Source organism: Lutra lutra, chromosome 9, assembly GCF_902655055.1.
Source record: "Lutra lutra chromosome 9, mLutLut1.2, whole genome shotgun sequence".
Lineage (NCBI taxonomy): Eukaryota > Metazoa > Chordata > Mammalia > Carnivora > Mustelidae > Lutra > Lutra lutra.
Genome location: NC_062286.1, coordinates 96,490,339 through 96,511,021, shown reverse-complemented (window position 1 = coordinate 96,511,021; position 20,683 = coordinate 96,490,339). Strand labels below are relative to the sequence as shown.

The following is a 20,683-nucleotide window of genomic DNA, read 5'->3' as shown; positions in this document are numbered from 1 at the left end:
GTAGTTCTAATAGGAGAGAGGTTTTCAGTGTATTTTCCACATATCTGTTCTATTAGAAGGAGACATTTTCTTCTCATGATATTTTCCAACTATTATTGCTTGTATTCACTCATGACTTTGCCAAGAAAGTGTGGAACAAATTGGTCAGAGACATGCACAATCCAAATCTTTAACCCCCTAATGTGTTTCATTCCCTGGAAGCAGATAATCTATATGTTGGAACCAAGGACTCATGAAGAAAACAAAACCACTGGTTTTGGCCACTTTTGCAGGGTCATAGACAGCAACAGAGGTGAGGAAAGAATGAAACAAAAACAAAAACAAAAACCAAAAAGCAGGCAAATGGTTGGCTTGTGGTCCCTGAGCACTTAGAAGGGAATTTGGCAATTTCCAGAAGTGAACATGGACTGCAGGCAAGTGGCCTTTAAGCTGGTCTCACTCCCTTCTGTAAAAGATCAGGAGGATCTTAGTGAGTCATTACTGCACATCAGGCCCTGTCCTAAGTGCTTAACTTGGATTTTCTTGTTAAACCTGATGACATTGCTATGAAGTAGGAACTATTTTTATCTTTAATTTAGCAATGATTAAATTGTGCTACAGAGTTTAGGCATCTCGCCTAAATCGCTCCATCAGAGGGAGAGAAGCCAAGGATTTGAATCTACATTTCATCAGTAGATTGAGAAGGAATTTGAAGATATTTCAAGGTTTTTTTTTTGCAGAAAATACGAAAAAATGTGGGCTGGATGATCATCTGATAATTTGGATGAAAGACCAGATTAATGAACAAATTTTAAAGTGCCTGGTTCTTGCTTTTTTACTCTCTGTCTCTGAGTCTATTTTAGGTACCTCATGTAAGTCGAATTACACAGTATTTGTCCTGCTGTGACGGTTGTTTCGCCTACTATTTTATTCTCCAGGTTTATCCGTGTTGTTTCACTTGGCAAGATTTTGGCTGAATAATTTTCCATTGTGTGTATATACCATATTTTATGTATCCGTTCATCCCTCAATGAACACTAAAGTTGTCTCCCTATTTTGGCTATTGTCAATAATGCTACAAGGAACATGCGAGTACAGATATCTCTTTGAGGTCCCGATTTCAGTTCTTTTAGGTGTATACCCAGAAATGGAACCGTGGGACCATATGGTATTCCTGTTTTTAATTTTTTGAGGAACCTCTATACTGTTTCTCATAGCAGCCATGTCACTTTACATTCCTATCCACAGTGTGCAAAGGGTCCAATTTCTCCACATCTGCATCAAAACTTGTTACCTTTTATTTTTTTGATAATAGCTAACCTAATAAGTGTGAGATGATCTGTTATTGTGGTTTGGATTTGCATTTTCCTAATAAGTGATGTTGAACATCTTTTCATTACCTGTGGGAAAAAGTCTTCTTTGGAAAAATACAGTCCTTTGTCCATTTTGTATTTGAGCTATATGTCTTCTGCTATTGAGTTGTAGGAGTTCCTTATATATTTTGGATAATAATCCCTTGTTGTATATATGGTTTACAAATATTTTCTACCATTCCATATGTTGCCTTTTCATTCTCTTGTTTGTTTCCTTAGCTGTGTGGAAGCTTTTTAGCTTGATATAGTCCTACTTGTTTATTTTTGATTGTTCTGCCTATGCTTTTGGTGTCATATCCAAGAAATCATTGCCAAGGCCAACGTGAAGAAGTTTTTTCCTGTATTTTCTCCTAAGAGTTATACAGTCTCAGGTCTTGTGTTTAAGTCTTTACTCCATTTTGAGGTGATTTTGAATATGGTTTAAGGTAAGGGATCAATTTCCTTCTTTAGCATGTGGATATCCAGTTTTCTAAAACCGTTTGTTGGTATATCCTTAAAATGGAAAGCTACTCAGCAATATAAAAGAATAAACTACTGATATAAGCAACAAAATCGATGGATATTAAAACCAGTGTATTCAGTGAAAGAAGTAAGACAGCAGGCACAGATGAATATATGTGGTACGATTCAACTTTTAAGAAAATCTAGAAAGGGTAAATATAGAGCACTAGAATACAGATGGCTTGTTGCTGGAGTTGAGGGTGGAGCAGGTGATTGCCAAAAGCACAGAGAACATTATGGTATGATGGGAGTTTTCTGTATCATGGTGTGTAGTGGGTACATGGCATATATATTTATTTGTCAGTATTCATCAAAATGGGCACTTAAAATTGGTGAATTCTGCCATATGTAAATTATGATTCATTAAATCTGTTTAGAGATGAAAAAGACTGATGCATAGAATTAATCTTCATACTTCAGGCTTAATCCACTGTCAAGGTGAAAACCTCTAGCAAAATGTCACAAGGTCACACTACTCTTATCCTCCTATCTGGTATAACAACTTTCCCTCTTTATTAGTATTGGCTTTGATGTTAGTCAAACATAAATATATTTTCATTAGAAAATATTTTGTAGGCAATGTCAGAGAAAACATCAAGATTCTTTTTCTTGTCTTTCTTTTTTTTTTAAAGATTTTATTTATTTATTTGACAGAGAGAGATCACAAGTAGTCAGAGAAGCAGGCAGAGGGGGAGGGGGAAGCAGGATCCCTGCTGAGAAGAGAGCCCAATGTGGGGCTCGATCCCAGGACCCTGAGATCATGACCTGAGCTGAAGGCAGAGGCTTAACCACTGAGCCACCCAGGCACCCCAACATCAAGATTCTTCACTTCTTTTCCAGTTCCATTTACATCCATCTTTCCCCAATGCAAGTGGAATAGAGCTTTCTATATATTGTTCATGCTTTTTTATATAATAATGTACCTTGGAGCCTCTTAGTTCAAGTCATGAGTCTTGGAACTCCTTCTACATCAGCTCATAGGTGTCTGTCTCATTCTTCTTAAGGACTTCCATGTATTCTAATCCGCAGAGAGGCAGAAAAGTGTGGTTGTGAAAAGTACATAGGTTGGAGCCTGACTTTGAGTCCCAGCTTTCCCACAGACTAATAATACAACTGTGAGCAAATAATTTAACCTCTCTGTGCCTCAAGGACCTCATCTGTGAAATGAGGATGTCAACAATGCCTACCTGCGAGAAAATTGCAAGGAAAGCCTTAGAACAATGTCTGGCATGTAGTAAGATCTGACCAAGTATATATTATTAGTATTTATTATGAATGTGTAAACATTTATTTAACAACGCCCTTATGCTGTTTCCTAATACTTGCTGTTGTAGATAATACTGCAGTGAACACCCTTGTATATATGATTTTGCAGGTATGTCAGTAGTTTTCTAGGACAGATTCCTAGAAATGAAATTATTGGAGCAAAAGCCTTAGCCTTTGGCAGCTACAACTAAAATACCTTCCAAAAGTCTTTACCTAGTTGTAATTCTACCAACAGTGTCAACGATATACATATCTGAATCTGCTCTGAAAATGTAAATCTTTTTCTCCTCTCTCTGATGGGTAAGAAGTGGGATCTCACTATGGTTTTGATTTGATGGGTTTAACACTTTCATCATCAAGGTGGATGAAGACACAGGTGGCATCAGATCAAATTTACCAGTAGAAACCTGGACCAAAGGCTCAACATGTTGGCTAAAGCAGAACAAAACAAAATGGCATTTAGTGGGGCTTGGCATAAAATCTCTTATGTAGGTTTCAGTGTTCAGGAGGACAAGTTTGAGAAGGCATTGCAACTGAATAGCAGTGGGCCTGGAAATAACCTGGGGGTTCCAGGCACAGCAAAATTGGATTCAGTTTCCTAAATTAGCTAACATAAAATGGGCTGTTCAAGATACGGGAAGTCCTGGGTCACTCTGTGAGTTTTGGGAAGAGGTGAGATCCCTTTTATTGAAGGTATTGAGCAAGGCTGGACATATTTTTGGACATATCATGCAAAAATGTGTCCCATTAAAATGAACATCTAAATTGGTTCTAGATTGGGGGAAATGGTTGAATGAAAACACTTAGAAATTCTATGATTGTCCATGTATGTTCTCCAAGGTTCAGGAGGAACAGAAAGGCAGAAGGGTGATCCCTGGATCAAGGAAAACAAGTTTTTTTCATTGTAGGAGAAGAATAATTCTTTTTTAAAAAACTATTATTTATTTGAGAGAGATTGAGAGTGAGAGAGAGTGAGCATGAGCAGGGTGAAGGGCAGAGGGAGAAGCAGACCCTCTACTGAGCAGGGAGCCTGATGTAGGGCTTGATGCCGAGACTATAGGATCATGAACTGAGCCAAAGGCAGCCACGGCAGCCACTTAAACAATTGAGCCACCCAGGTGCCCAGAGTAATAATAATTCTTCTCCTTCTTTTCCTTCTTCTTCTTCTTTTCCTCCTCCTCCTCCTTCTTCTCCTTCTTCTTCTCCTCCTCCTCCTCCTTCTTTCTCCTTCTCCTTCTCCTTCTTCTTCTTCTTCTTCTTCTTCTCCTTCTCCTTCTCCTTCTCCTTCTTCTTCTTCTTCCTTCTTCTTCTTCTTCTCCTTCTTCTTCTCCTCCTCCTCCTCCTCTTCCTCCTCCTCCTTCTTCTTCTCTTCCTCCTCTTCTTCTTCAAGTTTTATTTATTTGAGAGAGAGAGAGAGGGAGAAAGTGAGAAAGTGGGGGCAAGGGTGAAGGGAGAAGAAGAGGTAGAACATCTCAATCTCCTCGTTGAGCATAGAGCCTGACAAGGGGATCCGTCCTTGAGACCATGACCTGAGCCAAAACCAAGAGTCAGCGCTTAACTGACTGAGTTCCCCAGGTGTCCCTAGAATAATTCTTAAAAAAAAAAAAAAAAAGCATAGGCAAAGCACAGAGGCTATTTTAGGAGAGTGAAACCACTCTGTATGACACTATAATAACAGATACATGTCATTATAAATTCATCCAAATCCACAGAATGTACAACAAGAAACCCAGCCAGGACTAAGTTCACCTACCAAGGAGTGCAGTATCAATACCAAGGAGAGCAGCGGAATTCCAGAGGAGGAGAAAGCAAAGCACAGAACTCATGGCTTTCTCCCCATGATTCTTTAGCCTTGCAGTTAATTTAATGTTTTTTTCTTTATCAATTTTTTTCTCTTCTTCTGCTAAATTTTTAAAACTTTTACCCTTTTCTTTTTGAACGTTTTTTAACTAGTTTATCTAATATATTTTTTCCTTTTTATATTTTTTCTTTATTCATTTTCTTCTTTTAACTGTTTCTTTTTTTTTTTTTTTCTTTCTGAACCTCTTTTTATCCACTTTCTCCCCCCTCACGATTTGGGATCTCTTCTGATTTGGTTAAAGCATATTTTCCTGGGGTCGTTGCCACCCTTCTAGTATTTTACTTGCTCCTTCATACACTCTTATCTGGACAAAATGACAAGGCGGAAAAATTCACCACAAAAAAAAGACCAAGAGGCAGTACCAAAGGCTAGGGACCTAATCAATACAGACATTGGTAATGTGTCAGATCTAGAGTTCAGAATGACGATTCTCAAGGTTCTAGCCGGGCTCGAAAAAGGCATGGAAGATATTAGAGAAACCCTCTCGGGAGATATAAAAGCCCTTTCTGGAGAAATAAAAGAACTAAAATCTAACAAGTTGAAATCAAAAAAGCTATTAATGAGGCAGTGAGTCAAGGTTGGTTCAACATCTGCAAATCAATCAATGTGATACAGCACATTAATAAAAGAAAGAACAAGAACCATATGATACTCTCCATAGATGCCTAAAAAGCACTTGACAAAGTACAGCATCCCTTCCTGATCAAAACTCTTCAAAGTGTAGGGATAGAGGGCACATATCTCAATATTATCAAAGCCATCTATGAAAAACCCACCGCAAATATCATTCTCAATGGAGAAAAACTGAAACCTTTTCTGCTAAGGTCAGGAACACGGCAGGGATGTCCGTTATCACCACTGCTATTCAACATAGTACTAGAAGTCCTAGCCTCAGCAATCAGACAACAAAAGGAAATTAAAGGCATCCATATCGGCAAAGAAGAAGTCAAACTATCACTCTTCGCAGATGATATGATACTATATGTGGAAAACCCAAAAGACTCCACTCCAAAACTGCTAGAACTTGTACAGGAATTCAGTAAAGTGTCAGGATATAAAATCAATGCACAGAAATCAGTTGCATTTCTCTACACCAACAACAAGACAGAAGAAAGAGAAATTAAGGAGTCCATTCCATTTACAATTGCACCCAAAACTATAAGATACCTAGGAGTAAACCTAACCAAAGAGACTAAGAATCTATACTCAGAAAACTATAAAGTACTCATGAAAGAAATTGAGGAAGACACAAAGAAATGGAAAAATGTTCCATGCTTCTGGATTGGAAGAATAAATATTGTGAAAATGTCTATGCTACCTAAAGCAATCTACACATTTAATACAATTCCTATCAAAGTACCATCCATTTTTTTCAAAGAAATGGAACAAATAATCCTAGAATTTATATGGAACCAGAAAAGACCTCGAATAGCCAAAGGAATATTGAAAAAGAAAGCCAAAGTTGGTGGCATCACAATTCCGGACTTCAAGCTCTATTACAAAGCTGTCATCATCAAGACAGCATGGTACTGGCACAAAAACAGACACATAGATCAATGGAACAGAATAGAGAGCCCAGAAATGGACCCTCAACTCTATGGTCAACTCATCTTCGACAAAGCAGGAAAGAATGTCCACTGGAAAAAAGACAGCCTCTTCAATAAATGGTGTTGGGAAAATTGGACAGCCACATGCAGAAAAATGAAATTGGATCATTTCCTTACACCACACACGAAAATAGACTCAAAATGGATGAAGGACCTCAATGTGAGAAAGGAATCCGTTAAAATCCTTGAGGAGAACACAGGCAGCAACCTCTTCGACCTCAGCCGCAGCAACATCTTCCTAGGAACATCACCAAAGGCAAGGGAAGCAAGGGCAAAAATGAACTTTTGGGATTTTATCAAGATCAAAAGCTTTTGCACAGCAAAGGAAACAGTGAACAAAACCAAAAGACAACTGACAGAATGGGAGAAGATATTTGCAAATGACATATCAGATAAAGGGCTAGTGTCCAAAATCTCTAAAGAACTTAGCAAACCCAACTCCCAAAGAACAAATAATCCAATCGAGAAATGGGCAGAGGACATGAACAGACATTTCTGCAAAGAAGACATCCAGATGGCCAACAGACACATGAAAAAGTGCTCCATATCACTTGGCATCAGGGAAATACAAATCAAAACCACCATGAGATATCACCTCACACCAGTCAGAATGGCTAAAATGAAAAAGTCAGGAAATGACAGATGCTGGCGAGGATGCGGAGAAAGGGGAACCCTCCTACACTGTTGGTGGGAATGCAAGCTGGTGCAACCATTCTGGAAAACAGCATGGAAGTTCCTCAAAATGTTGAAAATAGAACTACCCTATGACCCAGCAATTGCACTGCTGGGTATTTACCCTAAAGATACAAACGTAGTGATCTGAAGGGGCACGTGTACCCGAATGTTTATAGCAGCAATGTCTACAATAGCCAAACTATGGAAAGAACCTAGATGTCCATCTACAGACGAATGGATAAAGAAGATATGGTATATATACACAATGGAATACTATGCAGCCATCAAAAGAAATGAAATCTTGCCATTTGCGACGACGTGGATGGAACTAGAGGTTATCATGCTTAGCGAAATAAGTCAATCGGAGAAAGACAACTATCATATGATCTCCCTGATATGAGGGAGAGGAGATGCAACATGGGGGGTTAAGGGGGTAGGAGAAGAGTAAATGAAACAAGATGGGATTGGGAGGGAGACAAACCATAAGTGACTCTTAATCTCACAAAACAAACTGAGGGTTGATGCGGGGAGGGGGCTTGGGAGGGGGGGCTGGGGTTATGAATATTGGGGAGGGTATGTGCTATGGTGAGTACTGTGAAGTGTGTAAACCTGGCTATTCTCAGACCTGTACCCCTGGGGATAAAAATATATGTTTATAAAAAATAAAATTAAAAAAAATTAATCATAGTTTGAACATACCAAGTTTGTATTCCTGATTTGTTCTGTGATTGTGGATCAGAAGTTGTTCTAGGTATAATGTTTTCACACATATCCACTTTCTTTTGTCTTCCAAAGCAAGTGGTGAGAGGATCAGGAGCATCACACAGTTTTTAGTTTTTTTAAAGTCAAAATTGTTTTGGGGCACCTGGGTTGCTCAGTGAGTTAAGCCGCTGCCTTCGGCTCAGGTCATGATCTCAGGGTCCTGGGATTGAGCCCCGAATCGGGCTCTCTGCTCAGCGGGGAGCCTGCTTCCCTCTCTCTCTGCCTGCCTCTCTGCCTACTTGTGATCTCTGTCTGTCAAGTGAATTAATAAAATCCTTAAAAAAAAAAAGACAAAATTGTTTTATAAGGACAGGTAGCAAGTGTGTAGGAATTTCCTTGGTGATATTTATGCAGAAGAATTATAAGGAAGCAACCTTGCTTCTTATAAAGCTAGGATAAAAACATGCATGTCCATTGTAAAATTTCCATCTAAGAAGGATTTTCTTGTTCTTTCATGCTTAGCTTTCAGTTTTCCGCAGGGAATCCAGGAGTAACTTGACACACATCGAACACCAAGTTTCAAAGAGAACCCGGACATTGTCATGAAAGCTTCTGACAATAATAGAAAACTAGCACTAAAGGAGATGAAATAGACACTAGTATGGGATAACAATTTGCGGGCAACTTTCTGGAGAGTTAACAATATTTTTTATTGTATCACATTGTTCATTCAGTCAGTCTGGATCATATCCATGTATAGGGTGGCTGTGAATTTCTTTTGTTCACATAGCTACTTAGATTTATTGTTTTGAAACAAAATCTATTTCTCTATAAAATAAGCAAGGACATGGGGGCAACCAACTCTTTTCAGAAAAGGAGTGTTTCATTTTTATAGACATCTTAGGAAAATCAGATACCAAATAATATCCAGGACTCTTGAGTTTATCTGGCAAAAAGGAAATCTGTTATCTATATGAGTAGTTTCATAAAGTTACAGCACTGATTGAACACAGATCAAAAACTTTCACTTGGAAAAAAACCTCTTATATTTGGCTTTGAAGAACAGTGATTCAAAAGTTAATCAAATTATCAAACCACTACGATTTTTCCACCTTTAAAATAAAGATTTAAGGAATAAATTTAAAAATAGCATAGCTTTTAGTTAAGAACGATGTAATTTTGTTTAAATAAAAAATAATTAATCTTTAGGGCATAAGGAAAATGTGCCACAATATTTCTAATAACCATATGAAGTGAAATAATTAAAGTTATTGTAATTACAAAACTAACCCTATCTACTTAAGGAAAGAACATCATTCAGTGTTTTTAACTGCGAGCTGGTTCTCAGGGGCCTTCTAATAAACCATAAGAAAGTATGAAGACTGGAATGAAATATTTCTCTACCTCTTCAGTATATTTATTGCTGATATTAGATTTTTAATAACCAGCAATTTATGAAATCTAATTTCTCGTAGTAATGCAGAAAAATAATATAGAGGCAAGAGAACTTTTCTAATTGGTCTCAAATATTTAGCAATTATTTCAAAATATTCAAGTGATGAAATAAAAATGCTTTGTATTGTAACCTTTTACTTAGGAATGACGATTTCTTAATTCAGTCTTTGGCTGATTTCCAAAGTGAAACGGCAGAGCTGTATGAGAGACAATTAGTCATTAATCAAGCCTCATCCCAGTGCCAGGAAAGTAAACTCACCAGGAGCATCTCTCAGTGCCCTTATTAAATTACCAAAACTCGACTTGCTTTTTTGGATTAGTAAAGTGATACATTGTTGATTCTGGAAGTTGGTAACTTAAGATGGTTTCTCTGCATAGTATTCAGCAAACCATAAGATGGTTTTTTGATAATTTCAACTTTCATCAAAATATAGATTATTATCCTGTGTAAGTCCCCTGTAATCTTAGCAGAGTCTCTATAAACCATGGCTCCAGGGGCTGGTTTCTCAGAAATGTAGGGCATTCAGGATCACCTAACAGAGGAATGAGTTCTTGATGACTCTTTGCAAGTGAACAAACAGTTTATAATTTCACTTTTAAAAAAGAAAACAAACAAGGGTGTAGTTTTGAAATGCAAACATGTTTTTTTACTTAGACATTGTATGATTCCAGGTTCTGTAAGAGACATCTATTAAAGCCAAGGCAGTTACTGTATGTCTTGAGGATGCAGAAAAAGAGAGGTCTCCGTGACCTGTGTATGTCTGGCTAAGATAGACCTTTGAGAGGGAGGGATCAGCTATAGGGGGATGCCTATTTTTACTATTTAGTTTGAAGTTCCTGGATCAAAGTATGCTTTTGAATGATTGATTATTTCTTTTTCAAATATTTCTGTTGTACACACACAGACACACACACACACACACACACACACACAATCTGTATAGTGGCTTCTTTAGGAGACTGCGGCAATCCCTCCTAGCTGGGACACCAGATGGCCTCCCAATGTGGTTGCAACAAGCAGTATCAGCATCTGCTGAAATTTGTTAGAAATGCAAATTATTGGGCCCTGCCCAGATCTGTTCAATCCCAGACTCTGGAGATAGGGCCAGCAGTCTGTGTTTTAAGGACCCCTGAGAATTCTGAGGCACACTCAAGGGTGAAAATTACTGACCTCGATAATGTTGCTTTTAGGAAGGAACAAATTTAGCTTAGAACTTTTATTTTTATTTTTTATTTTATTTTTTTAAATTCTTGAAAGGAGACTCCACTTTGGACAGCCTGGTAAGAAGCTGGATGTGGCAGGGAATTAATACTCCCAAGGCAGCCCTCATTCAGGATCTCCCAGGAGCTGAGACTTAAATGTCCCAGCTCTTGCCTTTTGAGTAGGATAATTCCAAGAGTGGGTTTTGCGGAGCAGCTTTTGTGGGATGGACCTCCAGTTGTCAACCTTGATAGCCAGCTTTGCAGGTAGCTTCTCATTCCCTGGATCACTCCTGCTTTCTCTGTAGGGGTTCCCTGCAACCCCAAAGAAACTACATTCAAATTCTTGCCTTGGGATGCTTCTGGGAGGCTCCAAACCAGGACACTCACATATTGTAAATGCTCAATAAAAATGGATGGGGGAGGCTGAATTGCCCCTTCGGTCCAACCTGGGTTAAGAGACCATCACTCCATTTGTGATACTCCTGAACAGAAGCAAAAATATACCTAGGAATGTTAAGAACATGGGTCCAGAGCCAAGTTCCGGTGATAGAATCCAGCTTTCCCTCTCACTGGCTGTGTGATGTCGGGATCATCTCCTGGCCTCTCTGTATCTGTTTCCTTGTCTGTAAAACAAGCATAATTACTGCACATACCTCAGAAGGTTGCCAGGAGGATTTAATGAGTTCAACATGCAACAAGTGGTTAGAACAGTGTCTGGCATGTGGTAAGTGTTTAACAAATGTTATCTATTATTTTAATATTGTTGTTGTTTTCTTAATTTGTTGTCTTTTCTTGACAAGTGATTTCAGCACTACTTCAATTCTATTAATTCCTTTTCTCCCAAGAATTCTCCAAGGTTCCTTTGTGGTTCTCCAACCTGTTTATCCTGCTTGTTTTTCTGTCAAGTCATGAGGCTTCAAACAGCATGAAACACAAATACAATGTAAGTACTGATTCTGCATTTAGTAGTAAACATTTGGCAATGAAGAGCTTTATGCAGGATTATCCTACTGGGTCTTCTCAACAACCGCAGGATATTGGTAACGTTAATTATTCTTTATCTTACCATTGGGAAAATTAAGACTTGAAGAGGCAAGGTCACTTTTCTAGTGCTACTGAGCTATTACGTGGTAAAGAAGGAATTGTAACTCTTGACAATAGACTCTCCTCTGCCCCCCAGCCCTAAGACTCTACACAGGACTACTCTGTTACCTTTGTATGAATGGTTCTCTTACTTTCTTGGGCATCAGAATTCTGGGGATGGATGGCTAAAATACAGATTCCCAGGCCCAGCACCTAGCATGTCTTAAGTCAGGAGATCTGGGGGCATTTGTAACAATTCCCAGCGATGCTGATGTTGTTAACCAGGGAACCAGGCTTTAAGAAGCACTGTTCTGTATCCTAGCCCTGTTAGAACTTTTGAATAAAATAAATGAGATAAAAATGACTTGGGAATACAACCTCACTCTCTTGATATATTTGGCCCGTGTGATGCAAATACTTATACTTCCTTTGGCAATCTTTATTTATTTATTTTTGGCATGCTTTTAGAAATGACACATAATTAAAATTCATTTCTCTCTTATGTAAAAGAGATCCAAAAGTAGGTCAGGAAGGGTTGACATGTGCCCTCAGGGTCAGGGACTAGGTTTCTTTACACAGAATCTTGTTGTTACTTATACAGTAGCAACACAGTTGCTCCACACACAGTTACTTCACCATCTTCAGAATGCAGCTGCTATGACATGGCGTGAGATGGCTGCTGGGGCACCAGCCATCACATCTGCATTCCAACTGACAGGAAGGAGGAAAAGCTGGGGAATGGCACACTTTTACATTAAATTAAAAAATTTTTTTTTCTTTTTTTTACCATAAAGGTAAAAAAAAAAAAAAACAAAACCCACACATAACACAAAACTATCTTTACCATTTTAACATATACATTTCAGTGGTGTTAAATATAGTCACATTGTTGTGATCTCAAGAATTTTTCTCTCTTCTCCTTTGTCAAACTATACAAAAATGACCAAAAAAAAAAAAGGTACCAAAGCATACTTTTAACAGCTACAAAGCCAACGGCACTGTGAGGGTAAGTTCTGTATGCTCACAGGAAAAGCCCGTCAACTTTTGGCTTCTCTCTCCTTATGGGCTGGCTCTAAATAAATCATGCAGATGCCCCGCAAATGGCTTTTTGGAAATGTTGAGTCATTATGATAATGAAAAAAAATGATGTAGGGGAAAAGCCCCTCTGTTAAAGCTCAACTTACTTAGATGTCTGTGGCATTTCTTGGATCATTCAAATCTCCAAATGAAATTTTAAGAAATACATAGCATTGGGATCTTGGGCCAAAAACAATGACACGAAAATTTTCTGTTTCAGCAGTGGAACCTTATATCAATACATTGTATATATAACTATCCAACATATAAAATATTGCAGAGGCAACGTTGCTGAGGTTGAAGGGGGAGCAAGGAATGAAGGAGGCCTAGAACCCCAGGAAAGGACTTCTAAGAGAAGGTTAAATTATGGGGTTCTAGGCCTCCCCTACAAGAACAGCAAAATGTTCTAATCCCTGGGACTTTTAAGTGTTTATAATATTATTTACAAGACTTGATTTGAAAACTTTTAATCATTCCTCAATTCACATGTATCTTGCCTTATTTTTGAGTACTAATGGCAATCCTAGGGCTCTATAAATAAGGCAGTGTAATGTAATAGAAAAAACTTTGGTTTGGGTGTGAAGAGACTTTTCGGCTAACCCTGGTTCTTCCATGATCTGGCTTTGTTACTTGGGAAAGTTAATCTCTCCTTTGTGGAAAAAGGGACAGAACTAACTCATCTCTCTCTCCCTCTCTCTCTTTTCTTTTCCTTCTTTTAAGGTCTAAACTTCTCTGGCTCTCCTTCATGCCTGGATATAATGACCTTACTACTGATGGAAAGATTATCTTGGGAAATGTTGGCCCAAACTAAACCCTTTCTCCAAACATCTGGTCTAATTTCCTTCTGCTGGGCAAACAGACACCCTGGCTGAGTTCCAGCGCAGGTAATTACATTCTGCCCACCACGATTTTCCTTGCATTGTCAATTGGCTACGGTATTCTTCTGTATTTCTCCTCAGGAACTTGTCTCTTGATGTTGTTGTCTGCTGTTTTATAGGCCAGTATTCAAACTGTGGCTTCCTTTGGGGAATCTTGTGTTTTTGGAAATGTAATTCTGGCACTACCATGGGGCACAGACATTTTGGTCTTGCTAGGTGTTTTTGAAGGGTGTGACTCAAAAACATATGGTGTCTCTCTTATGGGTCTACTTTTAGTAGTGATGTCTTTGAGACTTGCCTAAAAAGTTTCCAACTAGAAACTACACTGACAACAATGGCTTATGTTGATCTAAAAAGTTTCTAATAACAAATCACACTGATACTCATAGCTAAAACTAATAGTAATAGTAATAAAAATAATAACAATAGTGGCTTACAATGTATCAGATACACTTTTAGGGGCTGCCCATGTACCCACTCCCTTAAGGACCATTGTTTTTCTCACCTTGAAGATGAGGAAATTGAGGTATGAAGTGGCTGTCTCTTGCATAAAATTTGTGTGATTCTTTCAAATGTCTCATGAGAGTTTGGACAGCTCAGTTAGGTGGCATCCATAAACCGACCCTCTAAAAAAGAGTGAAGTAGATCCATATGCCATAGTATGGCAAACTCTCCAAGGTGGATAATTAAGTGAAAAGAGTAAGATGTAGGGGCCCCTCAATGGCTCAGGCATTAAGCGTCTGCCTTTGGCTCAGGTCATGGTCCCAGGGTCCTGGGATCGAACCCCACATCGTGCTCCGTGCTCGGTGGGAAGCCTGCTTCTCCCTCTCCCACTGCCCCTGTTTGTGTTCCCTCTCTCACTGTGTCTCTCTCTGTCAAATAAATAAAATCTAAAAAAATAAAAGAGTAAGATGTAGGAGAGTATTGATGTTATACTTTTTAAAAATTATTTTTAATTTTTATTTATTATTGTACTTTTTATTTTTATAAATCATGTATAGGGCTATGTATATTTTGCTGCTTTCTTTTCCTAATCTGGAGGGAAACCGAAGTTAGTGTTAGCAGCGGTTACCTTTAGGGTGAGGGTTGATTTTATTTTAAATTATTTTTACCTTCTGCAATGTCTGAAGTTTTCACAATGTGTATAGAGCATGTTACTTAAGGGGTGGGGGGTGGGAGGTTGGGGGAACCAAGTGGTGGGTATTGGGAGGGCATGGATTGCATGGAGCACTGGATGTGGTGCAAAAACAATGAATATTGTTACGCTGAAAATATATTTAAAAAATTAAAAAAAAATTTTTTTTAATTGTCAGCAAGGGCTTTCTAGATGGTGAGATTATGAATAACCTTTGCTTCCTCTTCTCTATGTCCGTATTTCAGAAACATAGTAAATATTATTTATTTTGTAGGAGATTTCTATTAATAAAGAGCAACTTTACCTAAAATCTGCCAGGAGTCAGAGAAGTTCATTCTTTTGGGCTTTTGGGCTGGCTGGAGGTGGTGGGGATAAATCTGGGCTGGCTGGGAGTGGTGGGGTTGAATCTAGGCTGTCTGTGGTTGGTGAGGTTGGTGGCTAAATCTGGTTGGATTCTGAGGCCCTCAAAGTCCTAAGCAGGCAAGGGCATGGGTCAGACATTGGTCTTTCATTCTGTCCCATGTAAACAACAGCCCTTCTTTAAGGCTTCTAATTTATATTTTAAAAATATTTTATTTATTTATTTGTCAGAGAGAGAGAACGAGTGAGAGAACTCACAAGTAAGAGGAGAGACAGGTAGAGGGAGAAACAGGCTCCCCTCTGAGCAAGAATCCCAATGCGGGGCTCCATCCCAGGACCCTGGGATCAGGACCCAAGCCGAAGGCAGATGCTTAACTGACTAAGCCACCCAGGTGTCCCCTAATACATTTTTCTTTAAAGGAAATATATTGAAATATTTAGGTCAAGTTCACAACTGAAAGAAGAAATCTGAGCGATGTGAGCATTGTCTTAACGTGGGCCCCCTCTCTGCACGTACCCCTGGTCTGGTTTAGTACAAAAGGGCGTTGAGAGCAGGCCCCTGGACTTGTTCTTCTCCAAGCCCATGCCTTTGGTCTAGAACTGTCTCAGATTCGGCTACTGATGTGTCCATGAAGAAAAAGGCCCTGGAAAACAACCCCTCTGCTTCATGGGAATTGCCAGTTGTAAATGTGAATACACACACAGCAGTTGGTTATCTCTTTGGGGGTTAAGTTACCCCATTCAACATGGGCTTGTGCAGACAATGGGTGGGGGCCAGTGACACCAGAGTAATCCTTTTACGTGCCCTATCTAAAGTGACACTGGAATGAAGGGGCACTTTCAGAGGGTATCAGTTTCCTAGGTAAGTCCTACAAACAAGGCCGCAGATGCTTAGCTTTGTAATTGTGCTTCCACTCCAGGCCTAGGGAAGCCAGCCCTACTTGTCACTCCCGAAAGCAGATGAAAGCCTTGCTGTGAGTCTGGTGGAATTCCATTGTCGCCGTGTTTACTCATGGTCGCCCAGCGCCTCCACCCCATATGGTCTACAAGTGGACTGGTTTTCTTGCCGAGCACCACATCCTGAAAGCATAAACAGTGATTAAAACTTACCAAAAAAAGTGCTGGAAAGGCAGACGGGTTTTTTGTCTATCTCGGTGCATCAGTTCATCTCCCACATGCCAACACCTTGGGGTCACCCAATACTCCATCTTGTCATTTTTCTCTCAAAGAAGCCACACCTTCCATTTTTCACTGCAAGGAGCTGTGGTGACAGATGCTTAAGAATTCTATTTTCTTTTTAAAGGAACTTAGATTACAGTGCGTCTTGGGTGAGAAAGGTGATGTGAAGAGCAGATGGGTGGGAGCAGGAAAGCCATGTTCAGATTCTACTGCGTCCTTGGCATCCACGGCTGAGCCCAACCAGAGGCTGAACTCTGTCCTGGGCACAAGATATACCTGTGCCCCTCTGCTGGGGGACATTAGCTCTGCTGTTTAACCTGGTTTCTCATTTTTACCAATGCTTTCAAGTCAGTGGAAACTTCCATGAATGTAGGTGGTTCTTTCTCTTTCAACCAGTATGTGTTTACTGACCGCTTATAATCTCAAAGGTTGAGGTGCTGGAACAGACAAGGAGACATGCCCACGGCTTTGAGGGCCAGAGGTCATCTCACTAATGGGACTTTTCATCCTTGTCTCAAGCTGAATGAACCTGATCATGTCTGCCTCCTGTTGTAGACCTTTATATTCTATATAAGCTCAAACCATTCAGCAGGATTCTGGTCCCCACATTTCCTTACAAACTGTGTGATCCTCTTTTTCCTCTGTTCTCTGTTCTGCTCGTCAAATATAAAAGGCACAGGCATATCCTGCCTTGGCCCGTGTGGTGTCCCTTTTTTGGACTGCCTCTATTTCTGCTTTATTGACCTCACCTCTGTTCATTGAAAACCTAGCTCAGATGCCATCTTGTCCAGGTAGCCTTACCCCAGTCCTTCAGGAAACATTAATTGCCTTTCTCCTTATAGTAGATTATTATCAGTGATACTATTTGTTTGTGTGCTTAACTCCCCAAAATGTTTCTTGAGGATTTCAGGGAAACACATTTTGCTCATCTCCATGTCTTTAATTCCTAGCAGTGTGCTGGGCAATCAAGATGTGTTTGTTGAAGTCAGACATATAAGATTGTCAGCATTTCTCATGCAAAGGATTAGGAAGAGAATAAAATAAAATAAAATAATGCTAGGACACCTTGGAACAAGAAGAGTTTCTCTTTGGTACATCTGGGTCATTCACAGGAATTCCCTATGGTTATTGTCTGATGTGGCCCCTCATTCTCTAGCAGGCAAACCCTGGGAAACTCCTTTTGAGGATTCTCCTAGTGGTATTCCTATCGGTTTCCTTTTTTTTTTTTTTTTGAAAATGGAGATAATAGGTTTAAAATTTTTTTCTGATTAAAAACATATACATACTCATTATTAAAAATTCAAATCATTAAGAAAAGTAAAAGATAAACAAAACCCAAAAAGTAAGAAGCACTCTGAATCCCACCACACAGAGATAATACAGTTACCGTTTTGGTAAAAATCCTTCGATCTCTCTCTTTCTGTATGTGCACACACACATGACAAACATGCTCAGTTTTATGTACTTATTTTCAAGACCTATTAAACTTTACATAAGTAAGTCATACCATATCTGCTCTTATGCAACATTTTCTGTCTCTCAGTGTATTAGATGTTTTCACATCAGTTCATATGACTTGGTATCATCTGTTTCTGTAGAGATCCCATTGAATGGATGTCTCACAATGTTTTCCAAATGTCTGCTGAGGGATCTGGCGTCTACTTCCTGACTTTTACTACTGCCATTTTCCACCACGATAGACAACCTTATTCAGTGGAGTCACATGCCATGGGGGGGTTTCAGGAAAGGTGATGTGTAAGGTAAATTTTGTAAATTTTTCAGGGAGTCGAAATCACCACCAAAAAGATTAGTTACACAGTGGAGAAAAAAGTGGCCTCTGCAATTAGTCAGTACCCCATCCGTTCTCCTGCATCCTGTGAGGTGGTGGTTCACCAGTTTCACAACCATCCAATCAGACGTCTATTTACCAGGTTATTCAGCAGGTGCTCAAACAAGCACATGGTGAAGGAGCTGGCTAGCATTTGGTTTCAGAACACGTGTTGTGTGAAAGTTGAGAAACACATTTCCCGTTAAATACGGGGCCTCAGCCCAGCAGAGGGAGGTGTTCCCGTTCATCTGAGGGCTTTCGAGGTGATAAGGACCTTAGACAAAAGAGCAGGTCCCGCCTATCTCCTGACACATGCCTGCTGTGGAGGGGCCAGGCAGAGGGCAAGAACTGCCAGGGACTCAAGAATCTCCTTTTCTCTCTCTCTCTCTCTCTCTCTCTTCCTTGTACAGAGACCATAGCATCCCTTTGGCAAGTGTTAAACATGTATCTGGTGTCTCGTTACATACATTTCCAGAAGCGGTCTGTTGGATCGAAGGGTCCAGGTCAAAAATTTACCAAGGTATCAACCTAATAAAAATACATACAAGTGCCTTCTTCCCAAATGGGTATGTGGATATGCTCTATTAAATCCACCATTGCTAGTCTGATAGGTTCAGATGTATCATTTTTACTTTCCCTCAGAAAAAATTTTTTTTTTTAATATCTTCTTTTGTCTTCCTAGGCTCCTCGACAGCTTGTAGCTTCTTGTGAGTTGTCCGACCATCTTCTTTGACCACATTCTCTGTGGTGTCTCCTTTTCCTGAGTTCCTTAAAGACTTCCGTACATGGGGAGGCTTACCTGTTAGATGTTGCATGTTTGCAAATACTCTTCTCGTTTTGTAGTTTACCTTGATTTATAGTGTTGTTATCTAGTATACAAGTTTTTTTCAGTTTTTATGTAGAAAACGGTCAAGTTTTCCTCCCATAGATCTTAACTCATTTGCTGTTAAGACTGTCAGATTTTTGTTTAAGCGTTTTTCCACTTTTGGAATTAGGAAAAGAGAGACTTTGTTTTGTCAAGTGTTTTTTGACTAATTTATCTACTATTTTGATGCCTCTAAAATTGTACTGATAATTCTGTTTTAAAACATGGAAGGGAGCAGAGGTTCTATAGTCAAATTCTGTGGAATGAATAATTAGTTCAGATGTACCTCATTTTAGTGAGATTGTCAGAGAGAAAACATAAATGAGAGGAAAATGAATTAAAACCGAAGTACTCTTCTTTTTTAAAAGGAATTTTTCTTTCAGCAATTTTTTCTTTCTTTAATTTTTTTTAAAGATTTGGTTATTTATTTGACAGACAGAGATCACAAGTAGGCAGAGAGGCAGGCAGAGAGAGGGGGGTGGGTAAGCAGACTCCCTCCTGAGCAGAGAGCCCGATGTGGCACTCGATCCCAGGACCCTGAGACCATGACCTGAGCCGAAGGCAGAGGCTTTAACCCACTGAGCCACCCAGGTGCCCCTCTTTCTTTCATTTTTTAAAGATTTATTTATTTGAGAGAGGGGGCAGGGCCAGAGGGAGAAAGAGAGAATTTCAAGCAGACTCTCGCTGAGCATGGAACCCCACTCAGGGCTCGATCTCATAACCCTGCGGGCACGACCCCGAGATCAGGACCTGAGCCGAAACCTTGACTTAGATGTTTAACTGGCTGTGACACCAAGGTCCCCAGCAATTTTTTTCTTTGAATATCAAGTTATTTTACTTAAATATATGACGAGGGAACACTTTGTAATCTCTAAAGTCTAAATCACATACATATTTTTCATATACATTATTGCTATTCTTTTTTTTAAGTATTTTATTTATTTATGAGAGAAAGAGGAGGAGCAAAGGGAGAGAGACAAGCAGACTCCCAGCTGAGCATGGAGCTCAACATGGGGCTCTATCTCAGGACCCTAATATAATGACCTAAGATGAAACCAAGAGTCAGATGTTTAACCGACTGAGCCACTCAGGTGCCCTTACTGCTCTTCTTTTTTTTTTTTTTTAATATTTTATTTATTTATTTATTTGTCAGAGAGAGAGAGGGAGAGAGAGCAAGCACAGGCAGACAGAATGGCAGGCAGAGGCAGAGGGAGAAGCAGGCTCCCTGATGAGCAAGGAGCCCGATGTGGGACTCGATCCCACGACGCTGGGATCATGACCTGAGCGGAAGGCAGCTGCTTAACCAACTGAGCCACCCAGGTGTCCACCCTTACTGCTCTTCTTAATGGAGTAAGAGAGCTGTAAGTCCATGGAAAAATGAGACTTTTTGGACCATAATTTATGCCACCTAGCACTGCTCAGAAACAAGTCTGTTAGTCTTACATAAAGCAGCACCTCAATGTTGGAACTCTGGTTTACTCTCCTTAGAGTCTGCCCCAGGACCCAGAGTTCATAGATAACTTCCATGTCCCCTTCTCCCAAGAAATATGAGCTTCACAGAGACATACCATTTCCTTCTCCAGGGCTCTCAGGCCAGCCCTGAACTCTGCCTTTCAACACACATTGTCTTTCTTCTGTTGAATGAGAAGAAAGAGA

At 39.6% G+C, this 20,683-nt stretch overlaps 1 long non-coding RNA gene across 1 annotated transcript in view; it reads left to right on the top strand.

Annotated features, from left to right (window-relative positions):
• LOC125108195 (uncharacterized) overlaps nucleotides 1-13,660 on the top strand; it is a 45,497-nt gene extending 31,837 nt beyond the window's left edge. Inside the window, exons 2-3 of the long non-coding RNA XR_007129838.1 lie at nucleotides 11,468-11,565; nucleotides 13,503-13,660. This is a non-coding gene — a long non-coding RNA (uncharacterized LOC125108195). The remainder of the gene's footprint in view (nucleotides 1-11,467; nucleotides 11,566-13,502) is intronic.
• Nucleotides 13,661-20,683: the final 7,023 nt, after the last annotated feature.